General features: G+C 53.2%; 13 non-coding genes across 13 annotated transcripts in view; all 13 read left to right on the plus strand.

Annotated features, from left to right (window-relative positions):
• Positions 1-83: 83 nt before the first annotated feature.
• Positions 84-274, plus strand: LOC138466766 (U2 spliceosomal RNA). Its single transcript, XR_011267993.1, has one exon. It is a non-coding gene; the product is annotated as a U2 spliceosomal RNA (small nuclear RNA).
• Positions 275-901: 627 nt separating this feature from the next.
• Positions 902-1,092, plus strand: LOC138466777 (U2 spliceosomal RNA). The gene has a single exon (XR_011267994.1). It is a non-coding gene; the product is annotated as a U2 spliceosomal RNA (small nuclear RNA).
• Positions 1,093-1,715: 623 nt separating this feature from the next.
• On the plus strand, positions 1,716-1,906 carry LOC138466788 (U2 spliceosomal RNA). Its single transcript, XR_011267995.1, has one exon. It is a non-coding gene; the product is annotated as a U2 spliceosomal RNA (small nuclear RNA).
• A 623-nt stretch (positions 1,907-2,529) lies between these two features.
• LOC138466799 (U2 spliceosomal RNA) lies at positions 2,530-2,720 on the plus strand. Its single transcript, XR_011267996.1, has one exon. It is a non-coding gene; the product is annotated as a U2 spliceosomal RNA (small nuclear RNA).
• Positions 2,721-3,343: 623 nt separating this feature from the next.
• Positions 3,344-3,534, plus strand: LOC138466810 (U2 spliceosomal RNA). Its single transcript, XR_011267997.1, has one exon. It is a non-coding gene; the product is annotated as a U2 spliceosomal RNA (small nuclear RNA).
• A 623-nt stretch (positions 3,535-4,157) lies between these two features.
• On the plus strand, positions 4,158-4,348 carry LOC138466832 (U2 spliceosomal RNA). Its single transcript, XR_011267999.1, has one exon. It is a non-coding gene; the product is annotated as a U2 spliceosomal RNA (small nuclear RNA).
• Positions 4,349-4,971: 623 nt separating this feature from the next.
• Positions 4,972-5,162, plus strand: LOC138466843 (U2 spliceosomal RNA). The gene has a single exon (XR_011268000.1). It is a non-coding gene; the product is annotated as a U2 spliceosomal RNA (small nuclear RNA).
• Positions 5,163-5,789: 627 nt separating this feature from the next.
• LOC138466854 (U2 spliceosomal RNA) lies at positions 5,790-5,980 on the plus strand. The gene has a single exon (XR_011268001.1). It is a non-coding gene; the product is annotated as a U2 spliceosomal RNA (small nuclear RNA).
• Positions 5,981-6,603: 623 nt separating this feature from the next.
• Positions 6,604-6,794, plus strand: LOC138466865 (U2 spliceosomal RNA). Its single transcript, XR_011268002.1, has one exon. It is a non-coding gene; the product is annotated as a U2 spliceosomal RNA (small nuclear RNA).
• A 623-nt stretch (positions 6,795-7,417) lies between these two features.
• LOC138466876 (U2 spliceosomal RNA) lies at positions 7,418-7,608 on the plus strand. The gene has a single exon (XR_011268003.1). It is a non-coding gene; the product is annotated as a U2 spliceosomal RNA (small nuclear RNA).
• Positions 7,609-8,231: 623 nt separating this feature from the next.
• Positions 8,232-8,422, plus strand: LOC138466887 (U2 spliceosomal RNA). Its single transcript, XR_011268004.1, has one exon. It is a non-coding gene; the product is annotated as a U2 spliceosomal RNA (small nuclear RNA).
• Positions 8,423-9,039: 617 nt separating this feature from the next.
• Positions 9,040-9,230, plus strand: LOC138466898 (U2 spliceosomal RNA). Its single transcript, XR_011268005.1, has one exon. It is a non-coding gene; the product is annotated as a U2 spliceosomal RNA (small nuclear RNA).
• A 623-nt stretch (positions 9,231-9,853) lies between these two features.
• Positions 9,854-10,000, plus strand: part of LOC138459231 (U2 spliceosomal RNA) — a 191-nt gene continuing 44 nt past the window's right edge. The window contains exon 1 of the small nuclear RNA XR_011262560.1: positions 9,854-10,000. This exon is cut by the window's right edge and continues 44 nt beyond it. This is a non-coding gene — a small nuclear RNA (U2 spliceosomal RNA).

Below are 10,000 nucleotides of genomic sequence, written 5' to 3' on the forward strand. Positions count from 1 at the left end.
TCTGGGGCTCTGCCGCAGAGCGTTGCTCCGAGTCAGCAGGGGAGCTGCCGAGCAGCAGTCTTTCAGGCAAAGCTTTTGTGGGCATCGCTTCTCGGCCTTTTGGCTAAGATCAAGTGTAGTATCTGTTCTTATCAGTTTAATATCTGATACGTCCTCTATCTGGGGACCATATATTAAATTGATTTTTGGAACCGGGAGATGGAATGGGAGCTTGCTCTGTCCACTCCACGCATCAACTTGGTATTGCAGTACCTCCAGGACTGGTGCACTTCCCCACTTGGGGAAAACAATGCTGTGAAAAAGAAAGACTGAGCAATTCTTGAAAGAAGAGCACTTTGCAATATTTTTTTGTTTAAATGTGTTTTTTTTTTCCAGTGTTTCGGAAAAGGTGCTGTTGTGTCACGGGAGGAAAAAAAAGTCTGCCCTTTTTGCTTGCTTTTCACAGGAGCTGCAAAGCAAGGCAAAGGAGCCAGCCAGCCAGCCAGCCAGCAGCACAAGGAGGAGATGGGGGACACTGTCCTTGCCCTGCCTCACCCCTGAAAGGCCCCGAACGGCCCCGAACGGCCAAGCCTTATCTGAGGGGGACGCACTTGGGGGAGCATCTCCTGGGCAGCTGAGGGTGACTTTCGGCCGCTAGGTGACGGGGCCAGTGCCAGGCCGGGCTGCAGCTTGGCTGGGTGGAGCTCTGCAGCCTGTGTCTGGCCGTCTCGCACCAGGCGCTGTGGGACCCATGGAAATCTTGGGGCGGAGCCATGCAAAATATGCTTACCATACCGCCGGGCATGCTGGTCATGCAAATGCTATTCTTGGCCGAGGAATCTGGGGCTCTGCCGCAGAGCGTTGCTCCGAGTCAGCAGGGGAGCTGCCGAGCAGCAGTCTTTCAGGCAAAGCTTTTGTGAGCATCGCTTCTCGGCCTTTTGGCTAAGATCAAGTGTAGTATCTGTTCTTATCAGTTTAATATCTGATACGTCCTCTATCTGGGGACCATATATTAAATTGATTTTTGGAACCGGGAGATGGAATGGGAGCTTGCTCTGTCCACTCCACGCATCAACTTGGTATTGCAGTACCTCCAGGACTGGTGCACTTCCCCACTTGGGGAAAACAATGCTGTGAAAAAGAAAGACTGAGCAATTCTTGAAAGAAGAGCACTTTGCAATATTTTTTTGTTTAAATGTGTTTTTTTTTTCCAGTGTTTCGGAAAAGGTGCTGTTGTGTCACGGGAGGAAAAAAAAGTCTGCCCTTTTTGCTTGCTTTTCACAGGAGCTGCAAAGCAAGGCAAAGGAGCCAGCCAGCCAGCCAGCAGCACAAGGAGGAGATGGGGGACACTGTCCTTGCCCTGCCTCACCCCTGAAAGGCCCCGAACGGCCCCGAACGGCCAAGCCTTATCTGAGGGGGACGCACTTGGGGGAGCATCTCCTGGGCAGCTGAGGGTGACTTTCGGCCGCTAGGTGACGGGGCCAGTGCCAGGCCGGGCTGCAGCTTGGCTGGGTGGAGCTCTGCAGCCTGTGTCTGGCCGTCTCGCACCAGGCGCTGTGGGACCCATGGAAATCTTGGGGCGGAGCCATGCAAAATATGCTTACCATACCGCCGGGCATGCTGGTCATGCAAATGCTATTCTTGGCCGAGGAATCTGGGGCTCTGCCGCAGAGCGTTGCTCCGAGTCAGCAGGGGAGCTGCCGAGCAGCAGTCTTTCAGGCAAAGCTTTTGTGAGCATCGCTTCTCGGCCTTTTGGCTAAGATCAAGTGTAGTATCTGTTCTTATCAGTTTAATATCTGATACGTCCTCTATCTGGGGACCATATATTAAATTGATTTTTGGAACCGGGAGATGGAATGGGAGCTTGCTCTGTCCACTCCACGCATCAACTTGGTATTGCAGTACCTCCAGGACTGGTGCACTTCCCCACTTGGGGAAAACAATGCTGTGAAAAAGAAAGACTGAGCAATTCTTGAAAGAAGAGCACTTTGCAATATTTTTTTGTTTAAATGTGTTTTTTTTTTCCAGTGTTTCGGAAAAGGTGCTGTTGTGTCACGGGAGGAAAAAAAAGTCTGCCCTTTTTGCTTGCTTTTCACAGGAGCTGCAAAGCAAGGCAAAGGAGCCAGCCAGCCAGCCAGCAGCACAAGGAGGAGATGGGGGACACTGTCCTTGCCCTGCCTCACCCCTGAAAGGCCCCGAACGGCCCCGAACGGCCAAGCCTTATCTGAGGGGGACGCACTTGGGGGAGCATCTCCTGGGCAGCTGAGGGTGACTTTCGGCCGCTAGGTGACGGGGCCAGTGCCAGGCCGGGCTGCAGCTTCTCTGGGTGGAGCTCTGCAGCCTGTGTCTGGCCGTCTCGCACCAGGCGCTGTGGGACCCATGGAAATCTTGGGGCGGAGCCATGCAAAATATGCTTACCATACCGCCGGGCATGCTGGTCATGCAAATGCTATTCTTGGCCGAGGAATCTGGGGCTCTGCCGCAGAGCGTTGCTCCGAGTCAGCAGGGGAGCTGCCGAGCAGCAGTCTTTCAGGCAAAGCTTTTGTGGGCATCGCTTCTCGGCCTTTTGGCTAAGATCAAGTGTAGTATCTGTTCTTATCAGTTTAATATCTGATACGTCCTCTATCTGGGGACCATATATTAAATTGATTTTTGGAACCGGGAGATGGAATGGGAGCTTGCTCTGTCCACTCCACGCATCAACTTGGTATTGCAGTACCTCCAGGACTGGTGCACTTCCCCACTTGGGGAAAACAATGCTGTGAAAAAGAAAGACTGAGCAATTCTTGAAAGAAGAGCACTTTGCAATATTTTTTTGTTTAAATGTGTTTTTTTTTTCCAGTGTTTCGGAAAAGGTGCTGTTGTGTCACGGGAGGAAAAAAAAGTCTGCCCTTTTTGCTTGCTTTTCACAGGAGCTGCAAAGCAAGGCAAAGGAGCCAGCCAGCCAGCCAGCAGCACAAGGAGGAGATGGGGGACACTGTCCTTGCCCTGCCTCACCCCTGAAGGGCCCCGAACGGCCCCGAACGGCCAAGCCTTATCTGAGGGGGACGCACTTGGGGGAGCATCTCCTGGGCAGCTGAGGGTGACTTTCGGCCGCTAGGTGACGGGGCCAGTGCCAGGCCGGGCTGCAGCTTCTCTGGGTGGAGCTCTGCAGCCTGTGTCTGGCCGTCTCGCACCAGGCGCTGTGGGACCCATGGAAATCTTGGGGCGGAGCCATGCAAAATATGCTTACCATACCGCCGGGCATGCTGGTCATGCAAATGCTATTCTTGGCCGAGGAATCTGGGGCTCTGCCGCAGAGCGTTGCTCCGAGTCAGCAGGGGAGCTGCCGAGCAGCAGTCTTTCAGGCAAAGCTTTTGTGGGCATCGCTTCTCGGCCTTTTGGCTAAGATCAAGTGTAGTATCTGTTCTTATCAGTTTAATATCTGATACGTCCTCTATCTGGGGACCATATATTAAATTGATTTTTGGAACCGGGAGATGGAATGGGAGCTTGCTCTGTCCACTCCACGCATCAACTTGGTATTGCAGTACCTCCAGGACTGGTGCACTTCCCCACTTGGGGAAAACAATGCTGTGAAAAAGAAAGACTGAGCAATTCTTGAAAGAAGAGCACTTTGCAATATTTTTTTGTTTAAATGTGTTTTTTTTTTCCAGTGTTTCGGAAAAGGTGCTGTTGTGTCACGGGAGGAAAAAAAAGTCTGCCCTTTTTGCTTGCTTTTCACAGGAGCTGCAAAGCAAGGCAAAGGAGCCAGCCAGCCAGCCAGCAGCACAAGGAGGAGATGGGGGACACTGTCCTTGCCCTGCCTCACCCCTGAAAGGCCCCGAACGGCCCCGAACGGCCAAGCCTTATCTGAGGGGGACGCACTTGGGGGAGCATCTCCTGGGCAGCTGAGGGTGACTTTCGGCCGCTAGGTGACGGGGCCAGTGCCAGGCCGGGCTGCAGCTTCTCTGGGTGGAGCTCTGCAGCCTGTGTCTGGCCGTCTCGCACCAGGCGCTGTGGGACCCATGGAAATCTTGGGGCGGAGCCATGCAAAATATGCTTACCATACCGCCGGGCATGCTGGTCATGCAAATGCTATTCTTGGCCGAGGAATCTGGGGCTCTGCCGCAGAGCGTTGCTCCGAGTCAGCAGGGGAGCTGCCGAGCAGCAGTCTTTCAGGCAAAGCTTTTGTGGGCATCGCTTCTCGGCCTTTTGGCTAAGATCAAGTGTAGTATCTGTTCTTATCAGTTTAATATCTGATACGTCCTCTATCTGGGGACCATATATTAAATTGATTTTTGGAACCGGGAGATGGAATGGGAGCTTGCTCTGTCCACTCCACGCATCAACTTGGTATTGCAGTACCTCCAGGACTGGTGCACTTCCCCACTTGGGGAAAACAATGCTGTGAAAAAGAAAGACTGAGCAATTCTTGAAAGAAGAGCACTTTGCAATATTTTTTTGTTTAAATGTGTTTTTTTTTTCCAGTGTTTCGGAAAAGGTGCTGTTGTGTCACGGGAGGAAAAAAAAGTCTGCCCTTTTTGCTTGCTTTTCACAGGAGCTGCAAAGCAAGGCAAAGGAGCCAGCCAGCCAGCCAGCAGCACAAGGAGGAGATGGGGGACACTGTCCTTGCCCTGCCTCACCCCTGAAAGGCCCCGAACGGCCCCGAACGGCCAAGCCTTATCTGAGGGGGACGCACTTGGGGGAGCATCTCCTGGGCAGCTGAGGGTGACTTTCGGCCGCTAGGTGACGGGGCCAGTGCCAGGCCGGGCTGCAGCTTGGCTGGGTGGAGCTCTGCAGCCTGTGTCTGGCCGTCTCGCACCAGGCGCTGTGGGACCCATGGAAATCTTGGGGCGGAGCCATGCAAAATATGCTTACCATACCGCCGGGCATGCTGGTCATGCAAATGCTATTCTTGGCCGAGGAATCTGGGGCTCTGCCGCAGAGCGTTGCTCCGAGTCAGCAGGGGAGCTGCCGAGCAGCAGTCTTTCAGGCAAAGCTTTTGTGGGCATCGCTTCTCGGCCTTTTGGCTAAGATCAAGTGTAGTATCTGTTCTTATCAGTTTAATATCTGATACGTCCTCTATCTGGGGACCATATATTAAATTGATTTTTGGAACCGGGAGATGGAATGGGAGCTTGCTCTGTCCACTCCACGCATCAACTTGGTATTGCAGTACCTCCAGGACTGGTGCACTTCCCCACTTGGGGAAAACAATGCTGTGAAAAAGAAAGACTGAGCAATTCTTGAAAGAAGAGCACTTTGCAATATTTTTTTGTTTAAATGTGTTTTTTTTTTCCAGTGTTTCGGAAAAGGTGCTGTTGTGTCACGGGAGGAAAAAAAAGTCTGCCCTTTTTGCTTGCTTTTCACAGGAGCTGCAAAGCAAGGCAAAGGAGCCAGCCAGCCAGCCAGCCAGCAGCACAAGGAGGAGATGGGGGACACTGTCCTTGCCCTGCCTCACCCCTGAAAGGCCCCGAACGGCCCCGAACGGCCAAGCCTTATCTGAGGGGGACGCACTTGGGGGAGCATCTCCTGGGCAGCTGAGGGTGACTTTCGGCCGCTAGGTGACGGGGCCAGTGCCAGGCCGGGCTGCAGCTTGGCTGGGTGGAGCTCTGCAGCCTGTGTCTGGCCGTCTCGCACCAGGCGCTGTGGGACCCATGGAAATCTTGGGGCGGAGCCATGCAAAATATGCTTACCATACCGCCGGGCATGCTGGTCATGCAAATGCTATTCTTGGCCGAGGAATCTGGGGCTCTGCCGCAGAGCGTTGCTCCGAGTCAGCAGGGGAGCTGCCGAGCAGCAGTCTTTCAGGCAAAGCTTTTGTGAGCATCGCTTCTCGGCCTTTTGGCTAAGATCAAGTGTAGTATCTGTTCTTATCAGTTTAATATCTGATACGTCCTCTATCTGGGGACCATATATTAAATTGATTTTTGGAACCGGGAGATGGAATGGGAGCTTGCTCTGTCCACTCCACGCATCAACTTGGTATTGCAGTACCTCCAGGACTGGTGCACTTCCCCACTTGGGGAAAACAATGCTGTGAAAAAGAAAGACTGAGCAATTCTTGAAAGAAGAGCACTTTGCAATATTTTTTTGTTTAAATGTGTTTTTTTTTTCCAGTGTTTCGGAAAAGGTGCTGTTGTGTCACGGGAGGAAAAAAAAGTCTGCCCTTTTTGCTTGCTTTTCACAGGAGCTGCAAAGCAAGGCAAAGGAGCCAGCCAGCCAGCCAGCAGCACAAGGAGGAGATGGGGGACACTGTCCTTGCCCTGCCTCACCCCTGAAAGGCCCCGAACGGCCCCGAACGGCCAAGCCTTATCTGAGGGGGACGCACTTGGGGGAGCATCTCCTGGGCAGCTGAGGGTGACTTTCGGCCGCTAGGTGACGGGGCCAGTGCCAGGCCGGGCTGCAGCTTCTCTGGGTGGAGCTCTGCAGCCTGTGTCTGGCCGTCTCGCACCAGGCGCTGTGGGACCCATGGAAATCTTGGGGCGGAGCCATGCAAAATATGCTTACCATACCGCCGGGCATGCTGGTCATGCAAATGCTATTCTTGGCCGAGGAATCTGGGGCTCTGCCGCAGAGCGTTGCTCCGAGTCAGCAGGGGAGCTGCCGAGCAGCAGTCTTTCAGGCAAAGCTTTTGTGGGCATCGCTTCTCGGCCTTTTGGCTAAGATCAAGTGTAGTATCTGTTCTTATCAGTTTAATATCTGATACGTCCTCTATCTGGGGACCATATATTAAATTGATTTTTGGAACCGGGAGATGGAATGGGAGCTTGCTCTGTCCACTCCACGCATCAACTTGGTATTGCAGTACCTCCAGGACTGGTGCACTTCCCCACTTGGGGAAAACAATGCTGTGAAAAAGAAAGACTGAGCAATTCTTGAAAGAAGAGCACTTTGCAATATTTTTTTGTTTAAATGTGTTTTTTTTTTCCAGTGTTTCGGAAAAGGTGCTGTTGTGTCACGGGAGGAAAAAAAAGTCTGCCCTTTTTGCTTGCTTTTCACAGGAGCTGCAAAGCAAGGCAAAGGAGCCAGCCAGCCAGCCAGCAGCACAAGGAGGAGATGGGGGACACTGTCCTTGCCCTGCCTCACCCCTGAAGGGCCCCGAACGGCCCCGAACGGCCAAGCCTTATCTGAGGGGGACGCACTTGGGGGAGCATCTCCTGGGCAGCTGAGGGTGACTTTCGGCCGCTAGGTGACGGGGCCAGTGCCAGGCCGGGCTGCAGCTTCTCTGGGTGGAGCTCTGCAGCCTGTGTCTGGCCGTCTCGCACCAGGCGCTGTGGGACCCATGGAAATCTTGGGGCGGAGCCATGCAAAATATGCTTACCATACCGCCGGGCATGCTGGTCATGCAAATGCTATTCTTGGCCGAGGAATCTGGGGCTCTGCCGCAGAGCGTTGCTCCGAGTCAGCAGGGGAGCTGCCGAGCAGCAGTCTTTCAGGCAAAGCTTTTGTGGGCATCGCTTCTCGGCCTTTTGGCTAAGATCAAGTGTAGTATCTGTTCTTATCAGTTTAATATCTGATACGTCCTCTATCTGGGGACCATATATTAAATTGATTTTTGGAACCGGGAGATGGAATGGGAGCTTGCTCTGTCCACTCCACGCATCAACTTGGTATTGCAGTACCTCCAGGACTGGTGCACTTCCCCACTTGGGGAAAACAATGCTGTGAAAAAGAAAGACTGAGCAATTCTTGAAAGAAGAGCACTTTGCAATATTTTTTTGTTTAAATGTGTTTTTTTTTTCCAGTGTTTCGGAAAAGGTGCTGTTGTGTCACGGGAGGAAAAAAAAGTCTGCCCTTTTTGCTTGCTTTTCACAGGAGCTGCAAAGCAAGGCAAAGGAGCCAGCCAGCCAGCCAGCAGCACAAGGAGGAGATGGGGGACACTGTCCTTGCCCTGCCTCACCCCTGAAAGGCCCCGAACGGCCCCGAACGGCCAAGCCTTATCTGAGGGGGACGCACTTGGGGGAGCATCTCCTGGGCAGCTGAGGGTGACTTTCGGCCGCTAGGTGACGGGGCCAGTGCCAGGCCGGGCTGCAGCTTGGCTGGGTGGAGCTCTGCAGCCTGTGTCTGGCCGTCTCGCACCAGGCGCTGTGGGACCCATGGAAATCTTGGGGCGGAGCCATGCAAAATATGCTTACCATACCGCCGGGCATGCTGGTCATGCAAATGCTATTCTTGGCCGAGGAATCTGGGGCTCTGCCGCAGAGCGTTGCTCCGAGTCAGCAGGGGAGCTGCCGAGCAGCAGTCTTTCAGGCAAAGCTTTTGTGGGCATCGCTTCTCGGCCTTTTGGCTAAGATCAAGTGTAGTATCTGTTCTTATCAGTTTAATATCTGATACGTCCTCTATCTGGGGACCATATATTAAATTGATTTTTGGAACCGGGAGATGGAATGGGAGCTTGCTCTGTCCACTCCACGCATCAACTTGGTATTGCAGTACCTCCAGGACTGGTGCACTTCCCCACTTGGGGAAAACAATGCTGTGAAAAAGAAAGACTGAGCAATCCTTGAAAGAAGAGCACTTTGCAATATTTTTTTGTTTAAATGTGTTTTTTTTTTCCAGTGTTTCGGAAAAGGTGCTGTTGTGTCACGGGAGGAAAAAAAAGTCTGCCCTTTTTGCTTGCTTTTCACAGGAGCTGCAAAGCAAGGCAAAGGAGCCAGCCAGCCAGCCAGCCAGCAGCACAAGGAGGAGATGGGGGACACTGTCCTTGCCCTGCCTCACCCCTGAACGGCCCCGAACGGCCAAGCCTTATCTGAGGGGGACGCACTTGGGGGAGCATCTCCTGGGCAGCTGAGGGTGACTTTCGGCCGCTAGGTGACGGGGCCAGTGCCAGGCCGGGCTGCAGCTTGGCTGGGTGGAGCTCTGCAGCCTGTGTCTGGCCGTCTCGCACCAGGCGCTGTGGGACCCATGGAAATCTTGGGGCGGAGCCATGCAAAATATGCTTACCATACCGCCGGGCATGCTGGTCATGCAAATGCTATTCTTGGCCGAGGAATCTGGGGCTCTGCCGCAGAGCGTTGCTCCGAGTCAGCAGGGGAGCTGCCGAGCAGCAGTCTTTCAGGCAAAGCTTTTGTGGGCATCGCTTCTCGGCCTTTTGGCTAAGATCAAGTGTAGTATCTGTTCTTATCAGTTTAATATCTGATACGTCCTCTATCTGGGGACCATATATTAAATTGATTTTTGGAACCGGGAGATGGAATGGGAGCTTGCTCTGTCCACTCCACGCATCAACTTGGTATTGCAGTACCTCCAGGACTGGTGCACTTCCCCACTTGGGGAAAACAATGCTGTGAAAAAGAAAGACTGAGCAATTCTTGAAAGAAGAGCACTTTGCAATATTTTTTTGTTTAAATGTGTTTTTTTTTTCCAGTGTTTCGGAAAAGGTGCTGTTGTGTCACGGGAGGAAAAAAAAGTCTGCCCTTTTTGCTTGCTTTTCACAGGAGCTGCAAAGCAAGGCAAAGGAGCCAGCCAGCCAGCCAGCAGCACAAGGAGGAGATGGGGGACACTGTCCTTCCCCTGCCTCACCCCTGAAAGTCCCCGAACGGCCCCGAACGGCCAAGCCTTATCTGAGGGGGACGCACTTGGGGGAGCATCTCCTGGGCAGCTGAGGGTGACTTTCGGCCGCTAGGTGACGGGGCCAGTGCCAGGCCGGGCTGCAGCTTGGCTGGGTGGAGCTCTGCAGCCTGTGTCTGGCCGTCTCGCACCAGGCGCTGTGGGACCCATGGAAATCTTGGGGCGGAGCCATGCAAAATATGCTTACCATACCGCCGGGCATGCTGGTCATGCAAATGCTATTCTTGGCCGAGGAATCTGGGGCTCTGCCGCAGAGCGTTGCTCCGAGTCAGCAGGGGAGCTGCCGAGCAGCAGTCTTTCAGGCAAAGCTTTTGTGGGCATCGCTTCTCGGCCTTTTGGCTAAGATCAAGTATAGTATCTGTTCTTATCAGTTTAATATCTGATACGTCCTCTATCTGGGGACCATATATTAAATTGATTTTTGGAACCGGGAGATGGAATGGGAGCTTGCTCTGTCCACTCCACG

Source organism: Ambystoma mexicanum, chromosome 1p, assembly GCF_040938575.1.
Source record: "Ambystoma mexicanum isolate Mex_15411 chromosome 1p, UKY_AmexF1_1, whole genome shotgun sequence".
NCBI classification, from domain to species: domain Eukaryota; kingdom Metazoa; phylum Chordata; class Amphibia; order Caudata; family Ambystomatidae; genus Ambystoma; species Ambystoma mexicanum.